The sequence below is a fragment of the Scyliorhinus torazame genome, chromosome 22, assembly GCF_047496885.1.
Source record: "Scyliorhinus torazame isolate Kashiwa2021f chromosome 22, sScyTor2.1, whole genome shotgun sequence".
Classification (NCBI taxonomy): Eukaryota; Metazoa; Chordata; class Chondrichthyes; order Carcharhiniformes; family Scyliorhinidae; genus Scyliorhinus; species Scyliorhinus torazame.
This window is the reverse complement of record NC_092728.1, coordinates 73,348,576-73,360,989: the sequence shown is the minus strand read 5'-3', so window position 1 is coordinate 73,360,989 and position 12,414 is coordinate 73,348,576. Positions and strand designations below refer to the sequence as shown.

Below are 12,414 nucleotides of genomic sequence, written 5' to 3'. Positions count from 1 at the left end.
GGGGGATATGGGGGATATGGGGGAGGGGGGATATGGGGGATATGTGGGAGGGGGGATATGGGGGAGGGGGGATATGGGGGATATGGGGGAGGGGGGATATGGGGGAGGGGGGATATGGGGGAGGGGGGAATATGGGGGATATGGGGGAGGGGGGATATGGGGGAGGGGGGGGATATGGGGGAGGGGGGATATGGGGGATATGGGGGAGGGGGGATATGGGGGAGGGTGGATATGTGGGAGGGGGGGATATGGGGGAGGGGGGATATGGGGGAGGGGGGATATGGGGATATGGGGGAGGGGGGAATATGGGGGATATGGGGGAGGGGGGGATATGGGGGAGGGGGGAATATGGGGGATATGGGGGAGGGGGGATATGGGGGATATGGGGGAGGGGGGGATTTGGGGGAGAGGGGATATGGGGGATATGGGGGACGCTCACCCTGCCTGCTCTGACGAGGTCGTTCACCTTCTTGTGGCACTGGGTGCCTGTCCGTGGTGTCAGGGCCACAGCGGTGACGGCCTCTGCCACCTCCCTCCACAGACGCCGGCTGTGGCGTGGGGCAACTCTGCGGCCGTGCCCGGGATACAGGGCGTCCCTCCTCTGCTCCACCGCATCCAGGAGCGCCTCCACATCGCGTGACTCGAACCTCGGGGCTGAGCGACGGCCAGCCATCAAGTCGGGTGTTGCGGTCGGCTGTTCCGGTCGGGTGGGGGGGGAGCTGCGCGGCCTTATGAGCCGTCACGCCGTGCAGCGCGTATGACGCTGCACGGCGTGAACCACTGCGCAAGCGCGGATCCCGTTACGTCGCTGCTAGCCCATTTCGGGCCGCAGACTATCGGCCCATTTTTATGACGTGACGCAAGTGGGATTTGCGCCGTTTTTTGCGCCGATCGGCGGAGTTTCCGCCGATAACGGAGAATTTCGCCCGTCATTTCTGAGAATGAGGATTTTTTTTTTCTCCTCAGAGAAACCATTTCACTTCGATCCCATTAGGACAGCCCTATTTTGTTCCTTCAGACTGCACCTGGACTTCATGTGGAAACGATTACAATCAGAAGTGACATGTAAATCCTCACATGCATTCAAATCCAACATCTCTTTCATTCGCATCTCTTGTCATGACAATGTTCAGACTCCAAAATTGGCTGCGCCGTGAGTGGCAGAACTGAAGGTTTTCGCTTTAATAAAAAAAACAATTCGCGGATGAGTGGAGCCAAAATGACCATTGACATTTCAATCCAGGGGGAGTAATTAGGCCCACTGTCCCCATACCAGTGGTAGCCCCAAACAGGGGCTGTTTACTCCAATTCCATGATTACACTCAGTTCTCATGGGTTTAAAATATATTTTCTTTGTCGAGCGCCTCTCGGATTCTTTCATAAATCTTCTGATTGACTTGGTTTCAATAAATACTTGTGATTAAGCCAGGCTTAAACCATGGAAGAAATACAGAACTTTTGCTCAGCCAAGGCGTTGCAATCCAGGTTCATCCCTATACACAAGGTTAGGCTCACACCTCCTAAGGCCCATAATTTGCGATCGTGGGATAAATGAGTCAGTTTACTACAGAATTAACAGTTTCTCAAGCCAAGCAAGGAAAGATGTTTGTGCAATGTATGTCAGACATCACTAATGGCTCCAACATGTGGGAAATGTCTACGTTTTTCAATCACGGGCGACTGATCTGCCTACAGAAACTGCATGGGCCCTGCGAACGCATGTGGAGAGTGGTTTCAGAGGATCTGAATTGTCGCAGCAATAATACGTTCCATGCTCTAACAACCCTTTACGTGAAAAGTTTTTTTTACAATCTCCCTTTTATACTCCTAGCACTGATTCTAAACATATGTCCTCATTGCCAACTCAGTGACCAGTGGGAATCCTCTTTCACTAATTATCCTCGCAAACCATTTTAGAGTTTGTAGCGCTTTATTTAGATTCCCCCAGCCTACCCTGTCTCTGTAAATGTATTGGTAGGTTCTCAAGCTCCAGATCATAATTATAAACCTCGAACTATAGTATAATTCAGGTGAACTTAATTTGCAATCTGCTTATAAGTCCATTATCTTTATTAAAATTGATTATATACAGTAATCCAGCTAGGACCTAATGCACACTTTGTACATATTCTCTTGATTTTGAACCCAACGTCTGCAAACTAATGCTTTAACAAAGAGTCATCCAGGCTCTAAACGTTGTTGCAGACACAGCCCAGTCCATCACACAAACCCGTCTCCCATCCATTGACTGTCTACGCCCGCTGCCTTGGGTAGCATAATCAAAGACCCCTCCCACCTGGGTTATTCTCTCTTCCACCATCTTCCATCGGGCACAAGATATAAATGTCTGAGAACACGCACTAACAAACTCAAAAACAGCTTCTTCCCCGCTGTTACCAGACTCCTGAATGACCCTCTTATGGACTGAACTGATCTCTCAACGCACCTTCTCTACTGATGTCGCACTATACTCCTATGCTTCATCCAATGTCTATATCTATGTATTTACATTGTGTATTTATCGTATGTCCAGGGCTGGATTCTCCGCTGTCGGAATTCTCTGTTGTGCCGTCAGCGCGCCCACGCCCGGGGATTTCCCGAAGGCGTGGGGCTGCCCACAATGGGAAACCCCATTGGCCGGCTGGCGGAATGGCGAATCCCACTGCCGGCGGGGGGGGGGGGGTGTTGCACCAGAAAACTGGTGCAGTTCTCCGCCCCCCCCCCCCCCCCACTATGTTTTTCATTTATGGAACGATCTGCCTGGACTGTACACGTGACAATAAATCTAAGTCTAAATCTCCACAGATGCTATCTGACCTGCTAAATATTGACCAGCATTTTCCGTTTTCTATGTCTGCAAACAATATTAGTCCATGAAAATCCAAGAATAAATTTCCATTCTCTGAAGAAAGTCTCTGACAGAAAATGTCTGAAATTATCAATGGATACTGTCCTGGGACCTCCCTTTCCCTGCAATCTGAATACTGGTCACTATCAAATAGCAGGCAATTCCTGGTTGCTTTCACGGCTGTCGAAACAGTACTATACTCATTTAAACATAATGGACAGGTTATGGTTCAGGGTACAGTCAGTTTAATTTGCAGGTGCATTTTGTTTTTAAAAAACGTAAAAATTGCTTATTGAAAGTATAAGCACATGAGACGTGTTTAAAATGCCATGAGGCCTTTGTTTCAAACAGTACAGATACTGTATTTAGGTTTCTACAATGGTTCTGCACCAAGATGTGTCAGGGATTGAGTTCTCAAGAACTCTCAAGAACGGACGAAGAAACTCAGATGCTAAACGTTCAAACCAAGTGTTGGAAATTCAACGGTCCTCTGAATGTGGAGGTGGAACAACGGATTTGCATGAAGTGATCACAGTTAATTTTCAGATTGCCAAAATGGTTCATCAGAATGGGCTGCAAAGGTTGGAAAATGACCAGCTTACAGCACCACGTAAACACGCAAAAGTTAGTGGATTGAGGTCAACGTCAGATAATAATATTTCAAACATTGCCAACCACTTCCGAGATTAACAGAATCCGGACAAGCAGCTTGCAGCTGATTTGCTCCGAGTAGGTGGGTTGGCAATTTAACTATTCCAATGAGCCTCCGATTAGGACAGCTCTACAAGACTTACAGTGGGTTTCCCAGCCATCGGGAGGTGAGGAGGGGTTCAGGTAGAAGATGGGTGAATTTACAGCACTGCTTGTGTCAGAAGGAAAAAGAGTTCTTTGCTTTGTGTCGACGTTCCCCCCCCCCCCCCCCCCCCCCCCCACCCTGCCCCATGCAAAAACATGGATGTCCAAATCCCTAAATTAAGGATTGGACATCCCTTGCTCCCCCATACAATGCCCCACCCCACCCACGCCAATGAGGTGATTGCAAACTCCTGTCCTCCTGGGAGTCAGAGATCCCTCCCGCACCACTAGTGTCAGTGGTCTGACCAACCTGCCCCCATGGACTCCTCCAGGCTCAACAGGAAGGCATGTGTGTCAATCAGGCTGACTTCTTGACCACAAAAGATGCTGCTGTGGCAAACATCACAACCTGAGCTTCTCTTCTGTAACTCCACCCTTCCAAGTACCCAACCCCACCAACAAAACCAGCCCACGATAATGTCCAGGGCTATCATTTTGAAGTAAATATTATTAAAGCAATAAGTCATATCAATGGCCGAAGTAGATGTCGCGAACTATTAAAACTAACTACAAAACTAAAGCATTAAAAATGAATACATTGAAGTACTTTGCAATACAATCTTTTTTTGCAGTACAGAACTTGAGTATTGCTGAAAATAGAGACATGCTGTTGAATCTTTTCATCTTGCAGTCATTAGGAGAGTTTGCAAGAATGCTAATTGTAAAGGGAACAACAATTTATCTTGCATGAGGAGAGAATGCTGATTGATTGGTAAGTGGACTATAATTGGTACGGGTGTTGCCCTGGGGAATGGACCAGGGAACGACTGATCCCTAAGCTTTTGGTTAGTTGAGAAAGGTGAAAAGTATTGAGAAAGGTGCAAAGTGTGCAAATGTTCCTTCTGGTCTGTAAAAGACAGGCCCCAGCATGTGGCTTCTAGTATGCATAAGTGAACCATATTGCAAACCTGACCGAATTAGCACAATCAGGATTGTTTGGCAAGTATGGTCCAATTGGGGAATTTGACACAGTTTTGAGTTTCGCTGGTGCAGGTTTGTTTGGGTATGGTCAGTATTTTGCCTGTTGTGAACATTCAAAGAAGCATGTGCTATTTGATATGATCCACCAGTAATTGAGACATATGGCCTACATACCCTGCACCACACCAGCACTGAAAGGCCACCGCGTTCAGTTCTGAAAAGTGCAAAGTCTACCTCAGGTTAAGGCATGTCAAAAACAACAGATGAAAATAGTCATTTCATACTGTTACGAGGGAGTAAAACAAGAGTGGTATTCTCCGGGCAGGTGGCACGGTAGCACAGCGGGCGACACAGTAGCCAGTGGTTAGCACTGTAGCTAGGGTCCCAGGTTCGATTCCCGGCTTGGGTCACCACCTGTGCGGAGTCTGCACGTTCTCCCCATGTTGTGTGGGTTTGCTCCGGTTTCCTCCCATAGTCCAAAGATGTGCAGGGTAGGTGGATTGGCCATGCTAAGTTGCCCTTTGTGCCCAAAAGGTGGGGTTACTGGGTTACGGGGATAGGGCGGAGGTGTAGGCTTAAGCAGGGTGCTCTTTCTAAGGGCTGGTGCAGACTCAATGGGCCGAATGGCCTCCCTCTGCACTGTTAATTCTATGATTCTAACAACAGGCTAATGCTGTCACGCCAAAAAGACATTCTGCCTATCACACAAATAGGCAATGTGTGCCATTGTGATGCCAGTTATATAAGCCATTCCCCAATGACTGATGGATCATATCAAACAGCACATCCCTTCAACACTTGAGGTATATAAGATGATAAAAGGTATTGACAAAGTAAACATAGAGCAGATGCTACCTCTCGTGGGGCAATCTAGAATGGGGGGGGGGCGGGATCATAGTTTTAGGATAAGGAGTAGCAGATTTAAAACAGGGATGAGGAGAAATTGCTTCTCTCAAAGGTCTTGAATCTGTGGAACTGACTCCCCCAGAGTGCAGTGAATGCCGGGGTATTGAGCAAATCTCAGGAGGATATAGACAGATTTTTAATTCGTAATGGGTTGAAGGGATATGGAGAACGAGCAGGAAAGTGGAGTTGAGGTTGAGATGAGATAAGCCGTGAGAATGGCGGGGCAGGCTCAAGGGGCTAAATTTCCTACTCCTGCTCCTCGTTCTGATGTTCTCAATGCAGGCAGGTCAATCTTTGGTATATGTTTACAGGCTGTGCCGACAGTACAATCATTGGCAGCTCCTGAGCTTAATGGCGCCTGGAAGAGTAAATACGCTCACAGTATTTGGTGCTGGAAGAGTTCGCCTTGATTCTGAAGAACCCACCTTCAAATAAAGTCTCTTGGAGTTTTGTATAATATTTAGCTCCAATGTTTATATTATGCGGGTGTCAAATTACTTTTTTTTTAAAAAACAGAGTACCCAATTCATTTTTTCCAATTAAGGGGCAATTTAGCGTGGCCAATCCACCTACCCTGCACACCATTGGGTTGTGGAGGCGAAACCCTTGCAAACACGGGGAGAGTGTGCAAAGTCCACACGGACAGTGACCCAGAGCCGGGATCGAACCTGGGACCTCAGCGCCGTGAGGCAGTAGGGCTAACCCACTGCGCCACCGTGCTGCCCTTCAAATTACTTTGATGCACTAAATATAGGATGAGGAATTTCAGCATCACAAAATGACCATTCATTCAGATGACATCGTCAATTGCCAGAGCAATACCCAGTTGAATTTGAGTATTAACAAAAGCAATCAAGTCAAATGAATACCGTAGGTTAATGAGCCTGTGTAAAAACGCTAGAACTGAGACCAAGGCATTCGTTCCAATGGGGTCATTCCTTTCGCAATCTACACATGATTACTTCAGCCGAGGAGTCCTCCCACTGCAATATTCTCTTGCTAAAACCTGCATGGATCTAACAAATCTAGTAATTTTGCTAAAACTCTCAGTCCTGTTTCTTGATAGGTTTCACAGCACAACAGGAAAATACTGCTGAAAATCTGAAATAAAAACAGAAAGTGCTGGAAATTCTCAGCAGGTCTGAACTTGCTAAGCACTTGCCTTGTATCAATCCATTTTGAATCTATGAATTATGACTTTGAATTAAACTTTCCAAGTCCGCTCGACTGGGGGGGGTGGAGGGGGGGGGGGAGAAGCTACGTCAGATGCTCTTTTCTAGGGTAGGAGAGTCAATTACTAGGGGACATAGGTTTAAAGTGCGTGGGGAAAAGTTTAGAACAGATGTGCGAGGCAAGTCTTTTACACAGAGGGTGGTAAATATATGGAACGCGCTACCTGGGGAGATGGTGGGAGCAGGTACGATAGCGGCATTTAAGGGACATCTAGACAAATATATGAATAGGGTGGGAATGGAAAGATACAGACTCCGTAAGTGCATACGGTTTTAGTTCCGGCAGGTACCATGGTCAGCGCAAGCTTGGAGGGCCGAAGGGCCTATTCCTGTGCTGTATTGTTCTTTGTTCTTTCTCCTCATCTTTGATGAGATTTGTAAAGTTAGTAACTGTGCCCTTCAAATTTGTGCTCACTTTCCAAACTAAATAACCAGCCTACCTTGGCTGTAACCGCATCTTTTCATTACTCAAAAGATTTACACCATTTCTTTTCAGTTTTTCTGTTCTCTCCAGTCTATTTCTGGATGGATTTTTTTTTTTTAAGCAACTTTCAAAGTAGGACACTGTGCTGTGCTCACATATCAATGAGAAATTTAGGTCAGTGCTTGGGGGCTGAAAGTTGGAGGCCCGCCTTCGATATGAATCACTGCAGTCAGTCATGCCCTTGCTCACTCCAGGGAGACTATTCATCTATAACTGTCCCAATCTCATCACCCCAGTAGCTCTCGGGTGAGCAGCACATGTCATTCCTCATGTGTGCTATACGTTCCACCTGCTGTTGACACAACAGGAACACACGTGGGAATTGGGCGAGGGACAGCAGCAAATAAATCTTGTGAATCAATCTTCCGAATCAAACCCTTTCCTTCCAGCAAAGTGATTGGTGAGCAGGGGAGGATGGCACAAGGTTAGATAAGGAATTTGATGCTTCGTTCCTTCGCGCCGGCGGGATTCTCCGTTCCCGCTGCGGTGAATGGAGATTGGGCTGAGCGTCAAGTTCTCCGTCCTCGCTGGCAGCAGTTGCGAAGAGGACTCGCAACGGAGAATCCCGGCACAGGGTTTTAAACGTATCCATATTTTCAAGACTGGGCATCTGAGATACAGGAGAGGTAGACCAGCAGCAATAACTACAAAATAATCTGTGGTATTAGAAATAGAAAGAAAATATGGACAAACTCAAGGTTAACTGGCCCATCAAGAGGTCATTTATTTGGTGGCTCTTTGTGACCACAAAATAAAATTATTGAAATATCTGAGCGTTTCTTACATGTCGTTGTTTGAAGGTAGGGCACAGAGAGAACACATGATAATGATCCAGGGCAGGGTGGTGCTGCAATCCAGCAAGCCAGCTGAATGCATAAGATTCACCTACCCTTCTCCATTCTCACCTTCAACGGAGGTTAAATATTGTGTCCATTATCTGCCTAAGGACGGAGAAACCTGCCTTAGAAGGGGTGCAGTTCCTTCACTAGATTGAGTCAGGAGAGGACTGTCCTTTGAGGAGAGAATGGACCTTTATTCATTCAAGTTTAAAACAGTGAGAGGTTATGCCATTGAAATATCAGAACTTAACGGGCTTCACAGGAGAGACCCCGAGAGACTGTTTACCCTGGCTGAGGGTCTTGCCATAGAACATACAGTGCTGAAGGAGGCCATTCGGCCCATCGAGTCTGCACCGGCCCACTTTAAGCCCTCACTTCCACCCTATCCCCGTAACCCAATAACCCCTCCTAACCTTTTTGAACACTGAGGGGCAATTTAGCATGGCCAATCCACCTAACCTGCACGTCTTTGGACTGTGGGAGGAAACCGGAGCACTCGGAGGAAACCCACGCAGACACAGGGAGAACGTGCAGACTCCGCACAGACAGCGACCCAGCGGGGAATCGAATCTGGGATCCAGGCGCTGTGAAGCCACAGTGCTAACCACTGTGCTGCCGTGCTGGCCAGTAAAGGCATGTCAGAGTCATAACTCTCAAAATATGTATTTTACTCAGTGTGGAATCTTTTGGAGCTGGCTTTGCTCTCAAAATGGACAACATGTGCTGCAAAAGATGGATTTGATCTGTGAATTCAAAAACTGCAGCATTGTCTGACAAAAACAAAAGGAAACATTCCAAACTAAAGGCTGACAACTACTTGTATCCTGAGACCATCCAAAAGACATTTCTGAGTTGATTGGGCCTTTCTTTTTTTCTGAAATAAGGGTAATTTAACGTGGCCAATCCATCTACCCTGTACATCATTGGGTTGTGGGGGTGAGACCCATGCAGACATGTGGAGAATGTACAAATTCCACACGGACAGTGACCCGGGACCGGGATCGAACCCGAGTTCTCGGTGCCATGAGGCAACAGTGCAAACCACTGCGCCACCATGCCACCCTATAAATGGGCCTTTCTGAAACAAAGGTGGTGAACCCACTGAACCCACCCCCACATGAATGCATTCAAATATTAATCCAGGTTGTGGCTAATCCATCGGAGAGACCGACCGCATATTTGGAAAAGGGGACTGTGAGAAGCTGCATGGTAGGCAGATGTGTTAGCCTCCCTTGTTAATCTCTAAATGCTGTCTGCAACATTTATAGTCACAGCAGAAATCGCCGTAACACCTTAGGAACCGAGGTCTGTAACACTGCAAGGTCTCCATACCTGTCCCTTTCCAGATCCACAATGCAACAAACTGACCCCCTGGTAATGAGAATACAAGCAACTAACATTGTGATCTGCAAAACACATATTCCATTAAAATATTCCTGAATTATCTCTGATATATGATTTAGTCTGTTGAATTTACCTGTGCTACATTTCAGAAATGAAGACATCATTTTTACCAGGCCTGAAATGCATGTTTTCCAGATTAGAACAATCATGTGAATTATGAACTTTTAATTTTGTTTATAACATGTAAAGATGCACTAGCCTCTTCAACTGTACTTTCTTTGAGTGCGTTTGCATGTCTGAGGGAGTGGCAAAGGCTACAATTTTCAACCGTTCCCGGGTCTTCCGCTCCGGCCAACAGTGAGCCCCCCCCCCTCCCCCCCCCTCTCCCCCCCCCCGCCACAGGGTCCTGGAAGATACTGCCACGAGCCGATGGTGGGCCACCGCCGCTGCCACGCTGCGGCAGGGGGGGTCCTTTGGCAGAACCGGGAGATCTTGCCGGTGGCAAAGGTTGGAAAATCCCACCCTGCGAATCTTTGGAATTCTCCACTCGCAGAGGATTGTGAATGTGTTGTCAATAAAATTGACAGCTATATATTTATGGGCACTTAGGGATGTGAGGTTGGGGGACGCAAAAGTTCAGCCTTAATTTTATTGAGCAGTAGAGCAGGCTTTAGGGCCGTAGCCTACTCCTGTCGGGTTTCTTATGTCCTTCTGTTCATTCTGTTGCCAGCAAAAAGCAAGGAAACAAAATGCAACTTAAATTCGAAGATGGAAAGGAGCAGTAAAACTTTGATGAGTATATCAATTGTGGATAAGTATGGGCAGCACGGTAGCACAAGTGGATAGCACTGTGGCTTCACAGCGCCAGGGTCCCAGGTTCGATTCCCCGCTGGGTCACTGGGTTTCCTCCGGGTGCTCAGGTTTCCTCCCATGGTCCAAAGACATGCAGGTTAGGTGGATTGGCCATGATAAATTGCCCTTAGTAACCAAAAAGGTTAGAAGGGGTTATTGGGCTATGGGGATAGGGTGGAAGTGAGGGCTTAAGTGGGTTGGTGCAGACTCGATGGGCCGAATGGCCTCCTTCTGCATTGTATGTTCTATGTCCTATATGTACATTAGGGGAATGATAGTCAGCGGCTGGGATCTTCTGGTCCCGCCCTGGGGGGGAAAATGGAAATTCCCACCAAAGGTCAACAGGCTTTTTGCTGGCTCGCCAAATATCCCATTTCACCCACCACAGATCCCACCAGGGGCGGGACTGAAAATCCCAGACCCCGTCTCTGCTATTTAAACCTCACTCTCGTCGGGGTTTGGTATAAACAATCAGTAATTTTCTGTCCAACCAATAATTCAATCAATGTTTAATTTAATGTTCAATCAGGCAATAGTTTTCGATCCTATATATTAATGTGCCAATTTGATTGTTCCCTCATTCTTGGTCAGAAAATTATACATCTAAACCTCGACTAGGACTCGAGTATCTAAGTAAGCTTACACTTCAATGCAACGCTGAGAACATGTTTCTTTGCCAGGCTACTGTGTTTCATGAGACCTTAAAGTGAGATGCCATCTGCATATTCTGGCAGACATAAAAGATCACATAGCATAACTTACAGAAGAGCAGATAATTTGCCTGGTGTCCTGGGCGGCATTGACCACTCAAGCGGCACCATCCGGCGAATGGCGATAAGAACAAAATGTCAACTTTAATCTAATCTCCTAACATATCCATGCCCTTGATGAACTCCTATTTTCTGTAACTGGAAAATATTTAATTCGTACCCTCCCTGAGCTCCTGTCTCGACATTTCCTATTGTTCAAGGGTGCTTCTGTCTTTTTTTGAAGAGTTACATTTTAATATTTTCCACCATCAATTTTTTTCCAGTCTAGTCCCCAGTGTTTATTTTTCTATTTTGACTTTGAACTTAACTGTGGTGACTGCTTCACACATGTCCCTCATACCCATTGCACTTTGTTAGTCACAATCAGGATGAATAACGTTTCCATCCTTGTAGGGGCAGCGACATCATTACTGAGGAAGCAGACTTGACAATAAGGCACTTATTTTGTATTGGGATTTTTTTTGACCTGTAAACATTTCCAAGATTCCTCGTGAGAAATAAAGTGGGTATCTTAACCACAGGAAATCTCACTGTGCCTGTTGCATCATAAAACTACAGTAAGGTGCAGTTTGTTCAAATGTGTGACAGGATGCTTTAATCTTCTCAGTCGATCTGTTCTTCTACGTAAAAAGGTTCCGTTCCCTGTGGCCTCAGGAATTGTCATTTTTCCCTCCCTATGTGCAGCAAAATTATTTCATTATTTAATTTGGGTATTGGCGGCACGGTGCGCAGTGGTTAGCACTGCTGCCTCATGGCCCCTAGGACCCAGTTCGATCCCGGCCCCGGGTCACTGTCCGTGTGGAGTTTGCACATTCTCCCCGTGTCTGCGTGGGTCTCAGCCCCACAAACCCAAAGATGTGCAGGGGAGGTGGATTGGCCACGCTAAATTGCCCCTTAATTGGGGAAAAAAAAGATTAATTTGGGTAATAAGTGAAAAGATTCTGTGTTGGGTCATTATTTATTTATTTTTTTAAAATATATTTTATTGAAATTTTTTTCCCTGAGCAACATTTTTCCCGCTTACAAAACAAGCAAAACGATAACAATAACAAAACAGAAATTTTTTTACTTTTGAACAATAATAATAATAATATACAAGTAACAAAACCTTGTACTCTATTGACCTATACTCAACTAAGCCTCCTCCCCCCCTCCCCCCACCCCCCCCCCCCCCCTGGGTTGCTGCTGCTGGTCATCTGTCTTCCCTCTAACGTTCCCCTAGGTAGTCGAGAAATGGCTGCCACCGCCTGGTGAACCCTTGAGCCGATCCTCTCAGGGCAAACTTTATCTGCTCCAGTTTAATAAACCCCGCCATATCGTTTACCCAGGCCTCCAGTCCGGGGGGTTTCGCCTCCTTCCACAT

The 12,414-nt window shown here is 46.6% G+C and overlaps 1 long non-coding RNA gene across 1 annotated transcript in view; it reads left to right on the top strand.

Annotated features, from left to right (window-relative positions):
* LOC140398826 (uncharacterized) overlaps positions 1–12,414 on the top strand; it is a 134,880-nt gene that overhangs the window by 52,970 nt on the left and 69,496 nt on the right. The gene's annotated exons all lie outside the window — the stretch shown is intronic.